General features: G+C 40.6%; 1 protein-coding gene across 2 annotated transcripts in view; it reads left to right on the forward strand.

Moving 5' to 3' along the window:
• The window catches only part of GABBR2 (gamma-aminobutyric acid type B receptor subunit 2), a 456,372-nt gene that overhangs the window by 1,906 nt on the left and 434,683 nt on the right, over window positions 1-19,783 (forward strand). The window lies entirely within an intron of this gene.

Genomic DNA, 19,783 nt, shown 5'->3' on the forward strand with positions numbered 1-19,783 from the left:
GGAGGAGGAGGAGGAGGGGAGGCTCTGTCAGGGGCTCGCTGAGATGCCCCCCGTGCCTGCCCCCGGAGGGAGCGGCTGGGCGCTCGCCCGGGGGTGCGCGGCGGGGCGCGGAGGCGCTCGCTTCTCGGGAAGAACTAAATTTGCAGTGCCCGTCCCCGCGGAGCGCTGCCAGCGCGGCGGGATGCCTGCCCCCGTTCCGGAGCGCTGCCAGCGGCCGGTTCAGGGCTGGGAGAGCGGGGAGCCCGGCTGAGCGAGGGAACACACTCCCTTTACCTGGGAGAGGGAGCAGGGAGCGAGGCGAGGGCTTTGTCGAGCTGGTTGCCACTACCAGCCGCCCAGAACTGCCTTAGGTTTTTGTCACAACTTCAGTACCTGTGTGCTTGCGGAGGATACGCGCGGCTCCGGTACCGGGGCTCCCCTGAAGATGGCAGTCGCTTCTTGTGCAATGCTGGCGCCCGGGTTGGCTTCCAAGACAACCCCCGGTAAAGCAAGTGACTGCTGAAAATCTTGCCGGCTGTAATTTAAGGAAGCCCCCGTCTGCTCCCTTTGGGTTCTCAGGGTCCGGGGGGAACAAGCTGAGAGCAGCAATGACAGGCTGTACTGCTTCGTGACAGTGTTTGCATCCCTGAAATGACTACCGAAGGCCTCTCCTTCCAGGGTGGCTGCTTTTTATTGACATACATTTGTCATAGTGTGTTTTTTTAAAGATATCTCTGAGCAGAAATGCATGGAGGGCAATACTGCTGAAGATGTCACTTAGGAAGGAGCAGGCTGCCATCCTGTTGTGTTGTGTGAACAAGACTAGATACTGACAGGGAGTACAGGCGAGATCAACCTAGAGTAGCTGCTTGTTTCCTTAAAAAAATGAATCTTAGGGAACTCTGCAATTGTAATGAAAAGAATTATGGGGATTTTCTGAATGGCATTACCTGTCTCATAAAGTGAGATGCATGTCAGGAAAAAAATCACAGGTCTCCTAATCCTGTTTTCATTATGTTATTCTATATTAGTTTTTCCCTTGGATAGAATTATTACAAAATATGCATAGGAATTAGAGGAGCCTAGGCAGGATGTCCCTTCTTCATACAGTAATATTTTAATCAATCAGGTGCTGCGCTTTATTGCAGTCAAAATATTGTCGCGTTCTTCATAGAGATTTTGGGTTCTAGACTAGGGGGTTATCATAAACATATTCAGGAAGAACATTACCGTGTGTATTCTGGAATGAGTATCAATTTCTTAAAAATTGCGTTTTTACTGCTTGCACTCCAGGGGCATAAGAAATCAGGGTCATGTTGCCAGCTTGCTGTGTTGCTTTGGATGCTTTTAAGCAATTAATAAATGGATGGTTACGGGATGTTAAGTCAGGTGAACGTATGTGTTTGGAGTACAGTTGGGTCATTACTGTGTGCTTAATAGTGACAAGTAAATAAGTTAGTGTCCACAAGGAGTGCTAGATTGACTGCACCCAAACGGAATGGACGAGTGCCTGGAATAGCCGTTAAATACCTAATGGCAGCACAAACTTTGCCCCTCGCTTCAGGCATTACCTTTTTTACTTCAGTGCACTTAGAGTAAGCAGGAAGGTAGCTGGCTCATCATGCCCACTTGATTCTCAGCCTATTTTCTGAGGCTGCCAATAAATAGATATGCCTGAAGGGGCCTGGATCCTTATCATTGCATAATCAGAGGCCAGGGAGTAGCTCTCCCTCTCAGGGCTTCACAGGTGGTGCTTGTGACATTGTTGGCTCTTGGAAGAGAGAATGTAGAGCCTTGAACACATGGGATTTTTTAATAGCTTGAGAAATAATTGCAGTATATTTATAATGCTTAGGAAATGTATGGCAGTGATTTAGTAACTCGTGTATTCTCCCTTGTGTCTCTCCAAAATCCCTCATTGTTGCAGTCTGATCCTTGTATTGCAATTTTCTGTAATGGTTTAACTAAGTGCTTGTGAAAAACAATAATGAAAATAAACAGACTAGATTGTTTTTTTATTTTTTATTGTGCATTCAGGTTCATTCTGTCAGGATTGAACTGAATATTCTCTCTGGCTTGATACTTCTGGTTTGGATAAGGAAGCATCATAATGCCTTTACTTTCTGACCAGCCATCTGAAGAACTGCAGTGTGCCTTCTAAGGTCAATTGTTGTTTGTCAGCACTTGAACTCGTTAACCTCTGAGGACATGAGCAGCAGCTCTAGTGTTTTTCAAAGCATTTAAATTGAATTAACCACTTAAGTATAATGTTTAGTTTGTGACTCAGCTGAGATTGTGTGAATTACATCTTTGTTATGAAATATGACCGCAGGTTACATCACATACAAAAATGCAGAGGCTTCTGTTCTGGGTATTTTTGATTTTTAAGTGTGCTCGGAGTGTGATCCTGATCCAGTCTATTTTGGTACTTCATGGGCATGTCTTTATCTATTTGGGCATTCCTATGCAGACTCAGCCAATAAAATGAAGCTCAAGTGTAGGCATTTGCAGAACTCTGGTCTAAGTGACTTTACTTTGTGCTGTTCATTTCAGTGAGAGTGGGAGTCTCTCTCTAGATGAGACTCTTGGGCAAAATTTCATAATTGTGTTATTTTAGAAACTCAAAAATTTATAAAGTGATCTCTAAAGAGTCTCATCCAAACCCCATTGAAATTAATGGCAGTAAATGCACCAATTCCAGCAGCCCTTGGACCAAGTCCTAGAAGTTAAGGGTGCTTGATAGCTTATGGCTTCAGATAACAACCATGATACAACATTTCTTTTCATTTTTTCCATCCCTGTGATTGTAGCTTTAGTTGGTTTAAAAAGAAAAGAAATAGTTTGCAAAATAATGAAAGAAAAACCTCTACAAACACTAGATACAGCTGAAGATGCACATAAATCATGAACAATTATTCCAAAGTAAGCACCCTAACATACATCTGTTGAAGGAAAAAAGCAGAATAACCCTAAAATAAAAGGAATTAATCATTCTAGTGGACCCTATTATAAATGTCAAAAGTATTTAATTTGCATCAGGCAAAAACTGACCATATGGTAACTGGAGGAAGAGGCATTCTGGAAGAAGGCAAGGGAAGTCAATGGAAGTTGGATATCTGTCCTTCTACATCTGGACATCTTCCCTCAGATATGCATTGGATTTTCTTATTTCTTGTAGGAGCAGTGCTGCAAGTGGTGTACAGACAGTATGAGTTGTTTTTTTTAATCAAAACATGCATAGTCAAGAAAGCACTTGTTTCTGAAAATCAAAGTGAGTTTTGACAAGCTAAAAAAAATTTTCCTGAAGTAAGTGGGTATATTATCACAAAGAGAAAAGAATATTTGTACTTGGGAGATGAGATTATTTAATTTTCTCTAACTACAACAAGCACCTTGTGGTAGGCATCATATAATCTCATTTTTGTGAAATAATACATTCTAATACCTTTAAATAGCGGGTTGGTATAGAGGGAGGAGCTCTGGAAAATGCACAGGATTCCACAAAATCTGAAGGAACATGTGAGCTTATTGATATTTGAGACATATTTGCCTTTTTCTATTCTGTAACTAAGTAGAAAGTGCCTTTCCTAATTTATGTGACAAGAAATTACAGTTTAGGTGTAGTATGTGTAGACTTTATCTTTGTTTCCTTCTTCTTTTTTACTAAAAAAAGTGAATGTTTTCAGTAAAACTCTCAAGGCTTAAGAAGGACCATGCACCCATCTGAGTCATTCTTACCAGCTGTCCTAAATTTTAAAGGACCCTGAGCCCCCAAATAAAGATGCCCCTTCCAGAAAATCCTATCATGAGTGGTGTCAACAGAACCCACTCACGTCTTGTTCTGCAAGTGGAAGTAAGAAAACTGTTCGCTTTCGCTGAGTATGGGGGGCACATTCCAGAAACAGGAGAGCAGGTTGGTGTCAGTGGTACGGGATAAGGTGTCTGTGCGCTGGAACTCCACAAGGTGGTTCTCGGAGAGGGACAAACAGCTGCTGGTTGCTGTCTGAAAAACTCCTCCATTACCATCACAGGGCTGAGCAGGGACACCTCTACCCCCCAAAGTGCCTGTGATGTGTTGGTTAGGCCCTCTGTCTTGGGAGGCATCGATCCAAGTCCCTCTCTGGATTTGCAAGAGGAAGCACGATGTACCACAGTCAAGTGGGGTCTCTGGGGTGGGCCCTGTGATGCTTGTGAGTGCTCTGAGCACTAAATTGTCTGGAGCCTTATTTTGATTTCTGGAGTGCTCACAGTGGGACAGGTGAGGCTGTGTTGTGGTCATCTGAGGGTAACAGCTGAATACATGGGAGAAGTCAGGGTCTGAAAGGGGGTACAGTTAACAGCAGACAGAGCTGGCAGACATTTGTTCTTGTGTCATCAGGTGAGCATGTGTCTGGCACATGTTGAGGCAGTTGGGTAATTTCTTACCTTTAAATATTACTGAGTACTTGTGCTGTCTGATATTTGCAGAGAGGGAGGCATTAAAATGCACTACACTGCGTGTATGGTGCCAGTCACTGTCTGCTCTGCTGGTGACACTCTGCTTGGAAGGGACATCTTTAAATAGTCACTGTCCCTTCTGACTTCCGAGTAACATGACTCCAACATAACCTCCTTTTGCTTCAGAGTTTTGTAAACTTGGAGGGAAGAATCTGAAAGTTAAGTGTTTATGTTAATTCCATGCTGGCTTCTCCGCTGATGTTAAGGTGTGGGTGGGGAGAGGAGAGAAATCATGTATTCACTGCACCCACTCCTCTGGGTGCAGATCCCAGACCTGCAGAATGTACATCCTCTAAATATCTCTGCAAAGAGATTAAAGCCAGTTTCTGGCATATGTCTTGCAATCTCTTGTATAACTTATCCTATGCATACTGCAAAACACGCTCTTATGGAATCTTTAGATTCAAATGCCAAACGTGCTCCATCAGCACGGAAAAACTATTTTTTGGACTAAATCTAGGAAATAGTATTTATTTGCATTTGAAGAAAGAGTAGAAAGGCCCTGTCCTCTTACATCAGCCAGAGTTAATTACTCAAGTTTGTGGAAAGGATGGGATGTAACATCCTGGTGATAGCTGTGAAGAAAATATTTGTAAGGGGAAAACAGAGAGGAAGGAGCTAGATGAGAGAGATTTAATGATAGCATTCACAAAGAAAGTTGTTGATATGCTGTTTATATTATTTTAATTAAATACATGTAACTATTTAGGATTACATCATAGGCATGTCAAGGCTGCAAAACACCACCTTGCATTAATAATCTGAGTATGATGATACATGTGCATATCAAGCTGTGTTCTCTGCTTTCAATTTCATTGCTTTATGGACATTTTCATGGCATAAGGCAGAAGTATAATGCCTTTGAGCAAACTGTAGAATCTGGGAACCAAACAAAACTCAAGTGGATACCATTGCTATGATGGAAATGAGATACTTTTCCTTAGAAGTGTTGAACCATTGCATGCAGAGGTCTGGCTCAAGGAATCAAGTGGTGAAAGTTAACAGAGGAAACCCCCCCATTATTCCTTTTGACTTGGATAATTTTTGGAGCAGCTGGGGTTAGCAGAGATGTGTGCTGAGATCAGTGAGCACAGCTATGACTCAGTCTTGTGGAGATGTCTGTTAATACACAGCAGCCCCATATATCCCAGGAAGCCTATTTCAGACTGTGGGATTCCAAACTGAGATGGTGCAGTGCACATATATCACATTTTTTCAAATTTATTTTTGTACTAGGAATCTAGGATCTAAATCAGTGACAGAGCCTCTAACTTTTCAGCAGCCAGATGCACTCTGATTTGTGGGTCTAGCTGAGCTAGAAATGAGATTTGCAGTACCTTTGTGGTTCTTGGGCTCCCGTGTTAATGGCCCAATGGCCTGACTCCTGAAGCGAGCTCCTTCAGCTACACCCTGAGAACAAATGGAATATGTTTTCAGTCACCCTCTGTCTCCCCTTGCCATGCCACTGACACTTTAGGAGATGCCTTCGTTACTAAGCAGGGATTTCTTTACTTGCAAAGGCTTTTGCTGTGGGTAAGGTCTGCTGGATTTGGGGACTGCTTGATACTGCCTGCTGAGTGGAAATGGGGCATACTGACTGGCAAACACTTTTTTGAATTTTATTTTTTCCCCTTGTGATGGAATAGCCAAGTAATCTCATTGCTAAGTCAGTGATTGATGATCAATTTCTGTGCCATTAATTTTTCATTATCATCTGCCTTTATTTCTGATGGTTTTATCTATAGTATTTTTCAAACGAGTTTTCTCAAATGTGAAGAGGAAAGCTAACAAATTAAAGACAAATATCCACCTTCTGCCTGAAACCTATACCCACAAAGAATGAAAAATATGGGCGCTAATTCAGCAGGGATGTCCAAATTGTTGTTACTGAGGCTTCTGAGAGATGAAGGTCCAGATAATGGACTAATTGCTTTAAAGTGAGCATCAGGACTTTGAGTGATAGGATTAGAAAACTTAGGTTTCCCTCTATGGCCGTGGTACTTTCCTTAAATAATTAATGAGTTCTAAGATCAGAGGACCATTAGGATTATCCACATTTTACCATACAGACCATGTATTTCAACTTGCAGTGCTGCAAGCTAGAATATGTACTTCAGAAAACCTTTCTATCTTGTCTAAAGGATACCCTGAAATCGTTGTCCCTGGACAACTTTTTTCTGTGATTTGCTTGTTATCTCCAGCTTAATCTTTGCTGACCCTGCAGCCACTGAAGCCACGAGAGGAGCAGCTCCAATTTTTTTTCACATACACCTCCGTCCCTGCAATACCTCAGCAGCTGCAGACTCAGGACATCACCAGCAGAAGAGGGGGATCAAGGCTTTCTGACTTCTATGGCTGTCTAGGGGATCCTTCCCTTTTCTGAAGGACTCTGGTGGATTGGATCTTGATGGAATCAGAAAACTTCTTCGCTTTGTGAGACATAAAGTCACAGATGTTATGTGGAAACCTTGTATGCTTGTTTCTTTGCAAGCTGGGTCTGCCAGGTTCATGTGCTCTGTCACTGAGTAGATGGCTCTGCAGAACGTTTTTTGAATCCTTGGCTGAACTGATTTTCTTCTTCTTTACCCCCACCTTTTTTGTAAGACCCTTTTTGCCACAATCCCCATCAGAGGAACTTACCGTGTCTGTCTGATTAAGTTATTTCCATAATGTCTTTTATTTTATTTATTTGAATAATCATCACCATGTATCTCTAAAAGAATCTATTTGTTGAATCTTTTATGTCCTTAAAGTAGTTATGTATTTTAATTTTCCATTTACTTAGGGTAGGCCTCAGCTTCTGCTGCAGCTTCCTTGAACTGCAGAATTATGTGAAGATTCATACACACAATAGGTGTCTAAGTAACCATTTTACATCCAAAACCTCCAGGGAGAAGTAGTAAGAGGCCCCTTTTGGGATGCTAATTAACTTCCTTTCCACTGTTTACTGCTCCTGTTTTCACAGGGATTTAAGTGTTTTTCTAGCAAAGAATAATCTCTTTCTTTCATACCTTTAACTCTATATGAAGGGACAATTTTTGACAGACTAACACTTAATGCGGTATAAAATACAACATGCAAAAATTTTCAAGCATTGTCATTCAGATGTGCACTCGTGTTTATTTTGCCAGCACCGTGTAGGTATATTTTGGTATACACATATGGTATAAAAATATTAAGCTCTGTGTTTTTGTGGGGTCTTCCATATAACTTTAAAGTTCTGTAGAAGCACCATGGGTTTTGCTTTCTATTTCCTTCTGTGAATTTGGCAAGACCGAAGTATTAATAATTTACAGGAGGTTGATCAAGAGAGAAAGCCAACTTCCTCTTTATTCCCCCATCCACTTTTTCTAAAAATTATAAGCAGGACAAAATTCCCTGTTGTTGGTGAGAATCTAATCTGGAGGGATGTGCTAGTGGCAACAAGATTTTGTGTGATGTAGCAAAATAAATTAAGTTCCAGTAGCTGTCTGTGTATAAAGTGATACGAAAAGTTTTGCATTTTAAACTTAGTTAAGCTCCCCTCTGCTCCTCATTTTTTGCTGAGAGGCATGCTAATAGTATCAGCTCCACATCCCTTTTTTCTTTGTTTTCTTTATTTTTTTTTTTGTTTTAAAGGTTTCAGTTAGGTCCCTGAACTAAAGATTTGCTTTCCAAAAAACACGGAGTGATTTGCATTTTCTGTCAACAACAGTGGGAATTGCTGAATGCTCAGCACTTTAGAAAGCCAGCCCACCTATGAAAATGCAGAGTTTCTATGAGGAGGAGACCTAGAATTGCCACTTTTAATTAAGAACAAAGGCACTCATCAGTTACTTGCTTTACAGTTTCAAATTGCCTGGTGGAATAAAATGCTGATTTCATTCAGCCTTTGGGATAGAAATCCTTTCAGGATCAATGGCAGTATTAAATATCTTTTTAAATTAGATTATCACATCTCAAGGATCTTGTAGTTGAGAAATAAGCAAAGTGCAGTATTTTTAAAAAACCATCGATCAAAAAATAGTCGTTTCTACAATTAACACATATTTGAAAATGGTGTTTGACCTTGGCAAAAATAACAGCTTGTATAAAATAAGCAAAAGGAGTGACATGGTGGGAGTACTATGTCCCTAGGGCCTTGTTACTCAAGGCAGGTCTGTATGGCTGGCATGATTATGTCACTGGTGGGTATCAGGAGGTGTTATCTCAATGTTAGCAGAAGCCCTTACTGTAGTTGCAGCAGCAAACATATTTTTTTTCTAACAAAGGTTATTTAGTTAAAAGGGGATAGTTTACTGAAGGACAGAAAGTGTGTTTTCCTTAGCTGCTCAAAAGTTTGGTATTATTAGAAATCATTTTTCCATCCACAATAGAGCAAGTTACAGAGTAAGCCACCTCTGAACATTAAACTAGACAGAAAGAATTGCTGATTTGGGTTTTTTTCCCTCAGCGTTTTATGCATTCTTGTGTCTTTCTTCTCAATCTTTTGCAGTTTGTCATCTTTATTCTCAAAGTGCTGCCACTAGAATTTCATCTATTACTTCAGGAATAATCTCACCATTGCTGTAAATACTAGTAATTTTATCTCTTTTCTTCAAGCCTTCTGTTCAGAATGGAGGAAATTAATTTGATCTCTGTGTTGCACTGCTGGGAAAAAGGGAAAGGAGGCAGAGAGATTTTCAGCCTACACACAAGGAGTCAGACACTGGGTTTTGAGGCAAAACAAAATTTTCATTTCAAATGAAAATTTTAATTTCAAGATGATCTTGAAGGTCTCTTCCAACTTAGTCATTCTGTGAATTTTGTGAATTCTGTGATGTAGATAGCCTGCACATTTGGATGGTGCTGTGGGAGGTAAATAATTGTATCTGGATAGCAGTTACTTAAAAAGCTGGGACATGTTACAGCACATAGTAGTATCTTGATAATGAAGTGCTCTTGGCATTGGTCTCAATGTCAGAACAGGAGTTTCCTTCCACAAGAAATGTGTTGGTTTCCAATACATTACCAAGGTTTCTTAGGATGTGTGAGTGCTCTATAGTCTAATTACACTGAGCGATCAAGCAACAAGAGTGGAGACACGTGGGACAAGAAGGGGTGAATGATAACCTGCTTTGAAAAAAACTAACATGTGAGCCTGGGATTAGAACATCCTATAAATGTTAATGGCTGTTGCTCAAGGGGGAGGAAGCTGTGTGTGGGAGGCATGAGGTGACATATAGCTTAAATATATAGCCAGTCTTTAACGCAGTTAATACAGTCTATAATCAAGCTTTTACATGAACTAATAACTGTTTAAGTGATTTACAGTTCAGAAATACTTATCAGGGGATTGAGAATTGAATTTTAAATGCTGTAAAATTTGAGGATAATGTGGCAAGGAGGACAACACTGAAAAGATTCCTCCTTTTGCCTTTGGAAAGTTTTGGCTGTGGAGGACACATTTATGCCAGGTGTTTGGGGTTTTTTGTATTTTTAAGTTCTCAGGGATTGTGCTTCTACGAGGGAGCACAATTTCCTCCTACAGTTTCCCTCTCTGAATATTACTCAGTTTGTGTGGAACTCACAAAGGAGATGCCAACAGTGAGTCATCTGGTCACCAGCTCTGTCCTAAGGTTTTTAGCTAAATCTTGCAAAAGCTCCTTTAATGTACTGAACAACAGTGATTGACCTTTGGTAAAACCCCCCCAAAACAGTGTGAAAGGCAGTGTTTAAAGTCAAATGGCCTTCTTTTCCTGACACTGAAATCAAGTTTCAAAGTCAGTGCTATTTCAAATGCTTCACATTTGAGAAGTGGATGTAAGATGCAATGAGTTGATTTATCATCTTAAAATTTCTCCATTGTTATATTTTAGTAGTAACTTTTGAGGCTATTGGGCAAACTCACTTGAAAGACTCTATCTTCAAATGTGAAACAGAGGCTTAGTTATCTGCTTTTGTGGGTAATAAGCCTCAAGAGATGCTATTCTGAAAATGAAGATTATACCTGTATGATCAGTCATGAGCATGGCAAATATAGCTATTTTATTCATAAAAATGAAAATGCAGGGGCTTGTTTTGATGCAAGCTTTACAGGATTAGTTAGCAATAAAAATACTATATAAGAAACATTTGTCTGGTTAGGTAGTTCAATGTTTCTGTCAGGAAGCAGATTTTCAGGACACAAGTGACAGGAGGCTGCTGTAATTCATAATCTTGTTTGCTCCTTTGCCAGGCATGGGTTAAATGCAGCAATGCTGAGGGCACCCAGCAGTAGCACCAGCAGAGAAAAAGACTGGTCTAGCTTGAAGCTGCTCATGGGTCTACAGAATAAGATGATGCTCCCTTAAATGTGTGTCCGTCCGTATGGTGCTGAAAATTACTTCATAGCCTCTGATTCGCCATTGCTCCCTTATAAATTTAAAGGCACTGGCTGAGCAACAGGGGTTCAGTGAGGTGTGCTGGCAGATTTGTGCCTTTTGAAGTGCTAAAGAGAGTATTGGATAGTCAAACCACATTTTTTTGCTACCTACCTTTGAGCCAAAGCTATGACTCAGTGGAGGCCCGTTTCCTCACTTAGGTGGTAAGAAGATTTGGGGATAGGAAGAGCAGTTCAGAGCCCCTTATTTGCTGAGGTTTGGCAGCATGAATGCCTGCTTTCTTCTCCTCCTTCATTAGTGTAGTCAATGCTGAAATAATTTGTAAGGAAGGCTGGTCCAAGGACTGTTCACCAATAAAATCCCATTTAAGCCTCTAAGGAAGGTATTAAATGGGATTTAAGCAACATCTTGGCCTATACTGGCTGTCTGCTCAGGGAAGAGGTTCATCTTAAGTTAAAAAAAATGTTTTAAAATATGTTTTCAGTGATCACATTATGGAATCATAAGGCTGAGGAATGGAAAATACCTATTAAGTCATTGTGTTAAATTGTTGCTATGCAGACTGTGCTATGAGAGTGTGCTTCCTACTTTGTGTTGTGCCCAGACAATGCATTAAATTTCTTGGTCTAGGAAATATCCATAAGAAATGTTGATCTTACTGCATTTGATCTGGCCATGGCCTTGTACAGGAAGAAAGCCAATATCTCCTTCCCCACATGAAGGGCTCCATGCAGCCTTGCTGCTTTCTCACTATGGGCAATGGTGATAAAAAAAACCAAAGGCTTTTTGCAAGGTTTTTTCTCCACCCTAAGCAAGGGCATTTCTATTTCACCTCATTTTTGTGTATAAGAATGCATTTGACTCTTGTCTTGTCCATCCAATTGCACAGGTGTGTTGGCAGAAGGGTCACTGTGGACAGTTAGTGATTAATTGAGAGTATCTCCTGCTTGGTGCTATTTGCTGGGCCCCAGGTGGACATTTTTTGCTTATTTATACATTGCTATTTTGCTCATTTTAGTTTTATTTATCTATTTACTTCCATGCCCTTATGTCATGTGACATATATATTGTAATTATAAATTAGAATGCTTATAACTAGAATTTTTGTGGAGATTTTCTGTAAAAACTTCTTAGTCGCATGTCAGTTTCAGAATAATTTGTTGACCTGTAACGTCATGTTTTTAAAATTAAAATTAGACAGACTGCCCTTACTTTTTGCAGCAAACGAATGCTTCCTTTTTTTAAAAAATGTCAGCCATTCACAAAATAAATTGCCAAGCTCTGAACATATAATTTCAAATTTGATTTATACCAAATTAACCTTCTGCTTATGAGCCCTTCCATTTGTTTTCCTTTCAGATTATTGAGTCATGAAAACCTTTGAGGTTTTGGGTTTCCATCCCAGCTTGGCACAGGGAATTTTTTTGAAACCTTGAATTTCCACAAGGTGGTGAAGTAATTTGCTTTTCAGCTGCATATATAATGAGACTTGCTCAAAATCAGAGCTTTTTTTCTACTCGGAGAAGCAAACATCTCCCAGATTTCCTTCCTCTCCGTGCCACTAGGCTTGGCTTTTGTGTTTCCTTCCCTTGCCTATGACTGCCTATGAATTCCACAGTGCCATTCCATACTGCCTATGAATTCCAGTAGGTTTGGGGGCTTCCTGTGGATGGGGAGAGCTGGCTGCTGGAATGGAGGAGAAGGATCAGCCATGGCAGGTGGCTGCTTCCATGAGAACAGCAGCATTCCTGTGCCAAAGGGGCAGGGAGGATGCTGCCTGTCTGAGGGGTGAGGTGGAGGATGCTGCCTGTCTGAGGGGTGAGGTGGGGTGCAAGTCCTGGGGGGCAGAGGTGCAGGTTCTCCTCTGGTGTGGTGATCCTGTGTATAATCCCGTCTCACCCTGGCGGGTTTTGATTAGCAGCAAGGAAGATTTTCTCCACGTTACTATTTCCTCTGCATTTCTGCATGTACGGCATCCGTTCCATTTCATGCCCTGGCATATTACTTGGGGAACTGCAAATAGTGTGCTGAAATTACTTAGCTAGCTACAACAATATGTGAAATGCCTGTCAAATGCTGTGTGCCTGTAGATGGGAGGAGCAGGCCTGCATGCTGAATTTTCTCACAACTACCACTGATTTTAAGGAAAGCATGGGGTTTCTGACAAAAAGCAGAATCAGGAAAAGGATGTACAGCTTTGAGCTGCTGCAGCTTTTGCACTAGAAGTATATAAAATATTATGGATATGCAAGACTTCATATTCTCTGTTTGACATGTATGAAACCAACAGAAAATGTGTTTGTGCAAGATAAAACAAACTGAAGCAATCTTCTAACCCAATGGCATATAGGTTGCTGTATGCAACTCAAATATTACTTCACTGTACAACCACTTTGATCAACCCCTAGAATATCTATTTTCAAAGGAATCATATGAGTTCTTGTATTGATTTGTCACCTATGGTTGAATATTTCTCCTACAGAATGTTTAAAATGACACATGTTTAAAATTAGACTTGGCAGAGTAATTTGCCTAGAGATTATTCTTGTGAAGTATTGATTCACAGCACTGCTGTGAGCTGGATTACTGTCCAAATTGGAAAAGCCAGTCGTAGAGAGGCCTTTATCCTTTAATAACAATTAGCTGCTTTCTTAGAGGGACACAGCAGACTGAAGCAAAGGAAAGCTGTAAAATGTCAGGCAGCCAGGGCATCTAAGGCCTGGTTCTCTTCAGGGATGAGAAAGAAAAAGAAGAAAACCCCCAAAAAAGATGGTTTTCTGGAGCTGGAAACTAGACACTCTGATGCTGTTTGTGTTACTAATAATTAGGTGCTCTGAGGAGCTGAATCGGACTCGCCTCTCTCTTCTTGGGCTTTTACCCAGCAGCTGCCTGATTGACCAGAAAAACCTAACAGCAGATGTGCTGCCCGCGGTCCATTTAGCCTTGAAACATTTATACAAGCATAGATGGATGCTGAAGAACTATGAGCTGCAGGTATCATTCCATGACACACAGGTAAATGGTTGTAGGTGTAGAGTTGTGCAGTGCTTGAGCCTCCTCTGTGAGCACACTTCAGGATGCTTGTGACTGGAAAATCCTGCTGAAATGAAGCAAATGTGGCTGCCCAGCAATGTTAGGGCTCTTGGGTGGATGCCTGACTGTGATGTGGATCTTGTAGCACAATCGTGTCCTGGTGGTGCTAGGAGCAGGAATAAAGAGTGTGTGAATTAGGGGGGTTGGTGAACACCGACAGCTCTTGAGGAGTGTTTGTGGCACCCAGGAAGTGATTCCCAAATCCATGGCTTGCCGAGTCACTCTACTCTTCTGCACTATCCTTGCTCTTCCAGCTTTCCACGGTGACAGCTTTATCGATCACTGCCTTTCTCTTCTGCTTCTGCATGAGCAGGAGAGCAGCCTGGGCTGTGCTCTCAGAGCATGGTGGGGATGCACAGCTTTGCTTGACAGTGTAAGGAAAAATTAAAGGCTGATATGAGAGATGAGGGCTCTGAGAAGCTGGCTATATTGAGATGATATCTGTTTTAGCAATAATTTCAAATTTGAGGGAAGCTTCTGCTAGATTTGAGATATCTCTTCATCTTCTATACAGAAATTAATGCAGTCAGTTTCTAAAACCTGTCTTTTAGTCTGGTCAGAAGAATTATGACAAAATTAGGAGGAGGAGCTCACATACCAGTGTGATCTGGGAGCATAAACATATTCTTAAGGAAGGTGCTACTGATATGAGTTTCTGTTTCCCACATCAGAGGCATGTGGTGGGGCAGATTCCCTCAGACTCATTCACACTTACAGGCTGCTTAATATTTTGAATTTACAAAGCAGTGTGTCTCAATATGTTTGCTTATCTATAAATCTTAAAGCATGGAATGTACTGTTATGATGAAGTTATTAAAATTTGACATTATTACACCAATAATGGTTGTGCTGCATTATATAGTGGGGAGAAGGTATTATACGACTTCTTTTGAAACTCTAGAAAATTAGCCAAGGGAGAAATTAGAGTGCAATTTTAATAGTGTATTTGGTTCAAAAGCACTTTTGTATAATTTTTGAAGTGCTTAACGTATAACAAACATGATCCCATATGCTATAAGATTACTTGAAGATTGCCTCTCTATTTAATAGTGGAACACAAATGCATCAACTGCATGTTCTCATTTAGAAATCACCTGTCTTGTAAATTAGTTTTGATACCATTCACTGTTTTTTTTTGTCTGTATGTTCCTATTGGAAATATAATTATAGTTATGCAGTCCTGAAAAAAAGTGTATTTCTTAGTTTCTCATGTAAAAAGAATAACATTTCAATTACATTTCAGCTTAAATAGGTGGAAAGTGTAGATATGAATTTAAGTGGACAGCAATTAAAACCTACTTTTATTTGCTCAGATTCAGTGTTTGGGTTGGGCTGTGGGCAGTTTTGTGGAGGTGGATGTTTATTTGCTAATTGTGTTTACCTAGTTTCCAGTTCTAGGAGCAGCTCTAAAATATTTTTCCCCGCATAAATATTCAGTGGATTTGAATTGCAGAACCTCAGCTCTGTTGCACTGACCTCTCAATTTGAATTAAAATATTGAAGTAATCTATAATTGTATTTTTAAAATAACCCTTGGCAAACGACATAGATCACTGCCTTTCTCTTCCTGCTTCTGCCTGAGCAGGAAGACATGTCATGGTGACTTGGAAGAGATTAATAGAATGTGGATCCTTAAAATTTCTGGTTTTTCTTCCTGGTTCTGAGAGTAGAGTACACACTCTTGAGTTTTAAGTACTGATTACAGACACGCTGCAGAGGTCCTTGTCTTTAATTGTTTGTCAGGGACAGTATGAATGCAAGAGAGCTGATTCTTTTCATTCTGCTTCATTTTTTTAATGCTGTTAGCCTAGACTTGCCTGTGTGACCTTATACAACCTTTGGATTAGCTTCCTTTCAATTAGAAAATACGGATACTTGACTCTTTGGATGCAAGATCTGCCATTAGAGGGACAGATAATTTACTTTTGGGTATTGTTCACTAGGAAGAGAGAAAAGTTACATCTAAAAGTACTTGAGTTGCTTTTGCTGAAATAAAAATTGGAAAGAAATCATGACTCCCAGTATATGCACAGGGCTTGAAAACAGTGTTGTTGCTTCATTCATGAGCCAGGGGAGGAGAGTTGTGCTCTGCCATGAGCCCCTGAAGTTTTGAACATTCTCTGCTGCCCAGGAGGGATCACTAACGTGCCCAAAGGTGGGATGTTTTGTGCAGGGTGTTCAGTCTTTGGCTTTGCTACTGTTTTATTTCAACTAATTAAGCTGTCACTACTCCAGAATGAGAATGCTAATCAAGAGGCAAGGAGAGCATTCTTGCAAGAGATGTCTGAATGCTTTGTATTAAATGAAGCTGTTTCAATCTGGAGCCTTTGGGAAACTTTCTTCAGCAGAGTACTTTATAACCTGGTGTCTTTGGCACTGAGCTGAGATTGGAATGCTCTTTTTGACTGATGTCTCTCAGGTCTCCCGTGATTAAATGTGCATTTCCTAATTACTGTGTTGTCAATTCCTTTTAAGTGGGACTCCCTTGAAAACTCATGATGTAGCACTTTCACATTAAAAAAAATAAAGCTTAAATATTCACTAAGAATGAAAAGCAAGCAGATGAAAACGATCTTGTAGTTCGGTAAATGGCTGCTTATCCATCAAATGGTACATCTGTGTCTGCAATGTTTATTTATTTATACCAGAGGGACAGTGTTAACAGGACTGATAAATCTCTCTATGCCAGCCACCCCAAGCAGTGGCAGCCTGGGGAGGTTTCCTGCCTCTGACTGAGGGAGGGCTGAACCTGGGCTGTGTGGAGAGCTCAAATCCTTGAAATGTTGGACAAAGGATGTGGGAGGGCACCACAGCTGCCTGCTGCAGTTTTGTGAATCCAGCCATGGAGCAGCTTTTTAGTGTAGTAGGGGAAATAATGCCCTTGAGATTTCCACCCATGGGGGTGGGCAGCCAGGTATAATTGAGCAGTCTGAGTATCACTTTATTCCTGTCTTTCACCGTATGGCTGACATCTGGAGTCTCTCCTTCTATGCTGTCCTCAGGGTGATCAGGCTGGTGGATTCTTACAGGCTTAAGCAAGACTAAAAATAGGTTTACTGCTGTGTAAAGAACAATATGTTGGTACTTTGAAGTTATTTTTCTGTTACCTAGTTTTCTGAGTTAGTGGCCAGTTAAAGGGATGAGAAGCCGGGGCTTTATTAGCAGAAAGGTTTATGTGCTGTAATTAGGGCATGGTCTGAGCAAACAAATAGACTTTACCACTGGGATTTTCTGAGTGGTGCTGATTTGCACTCAGATTGCTGGTTGACACTTGGCTGAGTCTATCCTAACATGTATCATTTCTGACAGCAATGCTACAACATATCCCAGTCTGACTTAAAAGCTGGTTGTCTTTTCTTTGTTAGTAAACTGATTCCTTTGTAATAGAATGACACAATAACATGATTGCTGTGTGTCAGCTGATTCAAAGATTTGTGTTCTTATTAAATAAATGCAAACCGCCCCCCTTCCTCCCCCCCTAAACCCCCTAAAACCCAGCAGTGGAACAGTCACTGAAAGTGACATTGATAGGCAAATTATTTCTAAAGTGAAAATTTCAAGGCATGCTGGTTTACTTGTCTTACCAAAGTAAGAAAAAAAAAATCTGCTTCAGGTTTAAGATGCAACAAACAGAAGCACTACACTGATTTTGGGTTGCACATGTATATTAATCCCCTAAAAGCACAGACATTTTGCAATGATGTTAGGATACATTGCCAGTGTTGTTCTATAAATAAGACAAAACTTCTCCTGGTTTTTGTGTGTGCATCATTGCATATGATGTGTAACTCCACCTTGCACATTCCTGCATTCTGGGATGTTTCAAGGAACAGTTTGCCAAGACAGGCATAGGAAACAAAAGCATCCTGTTCTGTAGACTTGAGAGTTTGAAAGCTTCTGCAAATTGGTGACCTAGGAAGTTATTAAAAGACCATGTACTTGCTAAATCAATTCTTGACATCTAATTTCCACATGAACAAGATATTCTGTTTTGCCTCTCAGAGAATGCAGTTTCTAGGTACAGTATTTTAGGCATGAAAATTGTGAACAATAAAATACTTGTCAAAATGATAATTTTAGCATTCCTAAATTGTCATATCACTATCCTTGTTATTGGAAAAGTCTAACTGAAAATGGGAAGAAAAGTGTTATGTTGTCTATATTTTTCAACCCAAAAACCTCTTAATTATGATTCCTGGCAATATCTCTTTGTTTTCCAAATATTACACTTAAGAAAAAATGATGATAATCTTGTCTAAATTCCTTATAGACAGTTGTTTTGAACTGTCATGAAAGGTATCAAGTTTCAGTATTATTCTGATGTTTCACGTTCTAGTGCAGCAGGGTTCAGAGTTGTACAAAGGGTGCACAGTTGCCTTATATTAACACTTTTTAAATGTTATTTGAGCTACTTCTCACAGAATGGGAAGACATGTAGCTTTTCTTAACTTTTGGCCCCAAAAGACTCAGCCTTTATTCACTGATGTAATTCTGCCTTCCTACTCTATCTTCTTAGTGTCACCTTTCATTTATTTCAGGCCTTTGAAACTGCTGTGTTTAATGCACCTTCCCCATATGAGTGCTGTACATGCAGACATCTGGTGTGAGAAAAAATTACTTGGGCTTGGCATTTCTGTTTTCCTGTTACTGCTTCTGAGCCATAAGGAATTTGAGCAGAGGAGCTGGTTGATGAATCCAATGAGGGTTGACAGCTCAGGAGAGCTATTTGGTGCTGTGAAGCTGGGGATGTTCCCAGGCATGTCCAGGGCAAAAGGGCTCTGGGCTTCATCTGATCTAGGTTTGGAAATGTGGGCTGGGGATATCTCCCTTGAGCTGGTGTGCCAGGGTTCTTGTGCCATCAAGGAGTAGGCACTTTTATGTGGAAAATTCATCTAACCTATTTTAGTTGACTATTTTTAAGATAAAAAGAATTGTATACTAGAGAAAGCCTGATTTTTTTGGTGAAGCATAAAGGGAGCCTCAGCTGGCTGGTATAGATGCAGATGTCTGCTATGTGGAGGTCTCTATTACGTCAGCTAGAGACCTCCCTAGGTGTTTTACATTAAAATTCTCCCTAGGGGGAATTTTAATGTAAAACCCTGTAGTAACAGTGCATTTCCATCACCTCTGGCTCTCCGAGGGTTCCAGAGAGCTCGCTTCCCACCATCCCCACTTCATCTTTACTGGTTACAAAATACTCTCCTTTGGTCTCTCACACCTCGCCAGAAAGGCTGGAAAACAGGTCAGCAGTGTCCTGTGGTGTGTGGGCAGCACAGTGGCCAGGAGTGCCCAGCAGGAATCTCTTCCATGCCAATCCTGTGGGCACGCAGGCTGTCCCTCACTGGAGCTGGGGATGGGCATCTGCAGCCTCTGCCTGTGGGGCTGGGCCTGGGGAGGGACTCACCTGTAAGGGCTTTTTCATGGGTGAAATGTTAATGATGCTGGGGAAGCATGTCCTGCTCTCTGGTCTTGCTTTCAGCTCCTGTATAAGGAGAAAATTGTGAGGAGAACTGTTCATGCAGAGCACAGTTTCTTTCTAAATAAATAACACTGAGAAACCACATTATCATCACCGCTCCTCAAAAACCAAGGAAGGATCGTTTAGATATTCTTGACATAATTTTTTAAATTGCATGCTCTTGTATTTTCTTTTCAAAATTAGATTCAATTTAGATGGCAGGTTTTTTTCTCTATATTCCACATTAAATTAAAAATTAAAAAAAAAGGAATTATTGTTTTTATGAAGATGAGATATTCCCATCAATGAAAAATTAATTATTTTCTGAATTCTCTTTCATGGCAAAATGCTACGTTTGGGATTTTCTGTTCCTAATAGCATGAAAACCACTTGCAAAACTGTACAAATCACTTGA

Source organism: Zonotrichia albicollis, chromosome 1 (assembly GCF_047830755.1).
Source record: "Zonotrichia albicollis isolate bZonAlb1 chromosome 1, bZonAlb1.hap1, whole genome shotgun sequence".
Taxonomy (NCBI): Eukaryota; Metazoa; Chordata; class Aves; order Passeriformes; family Passerellidae; genus Zonotrichia; species Zonotrichia albicollis.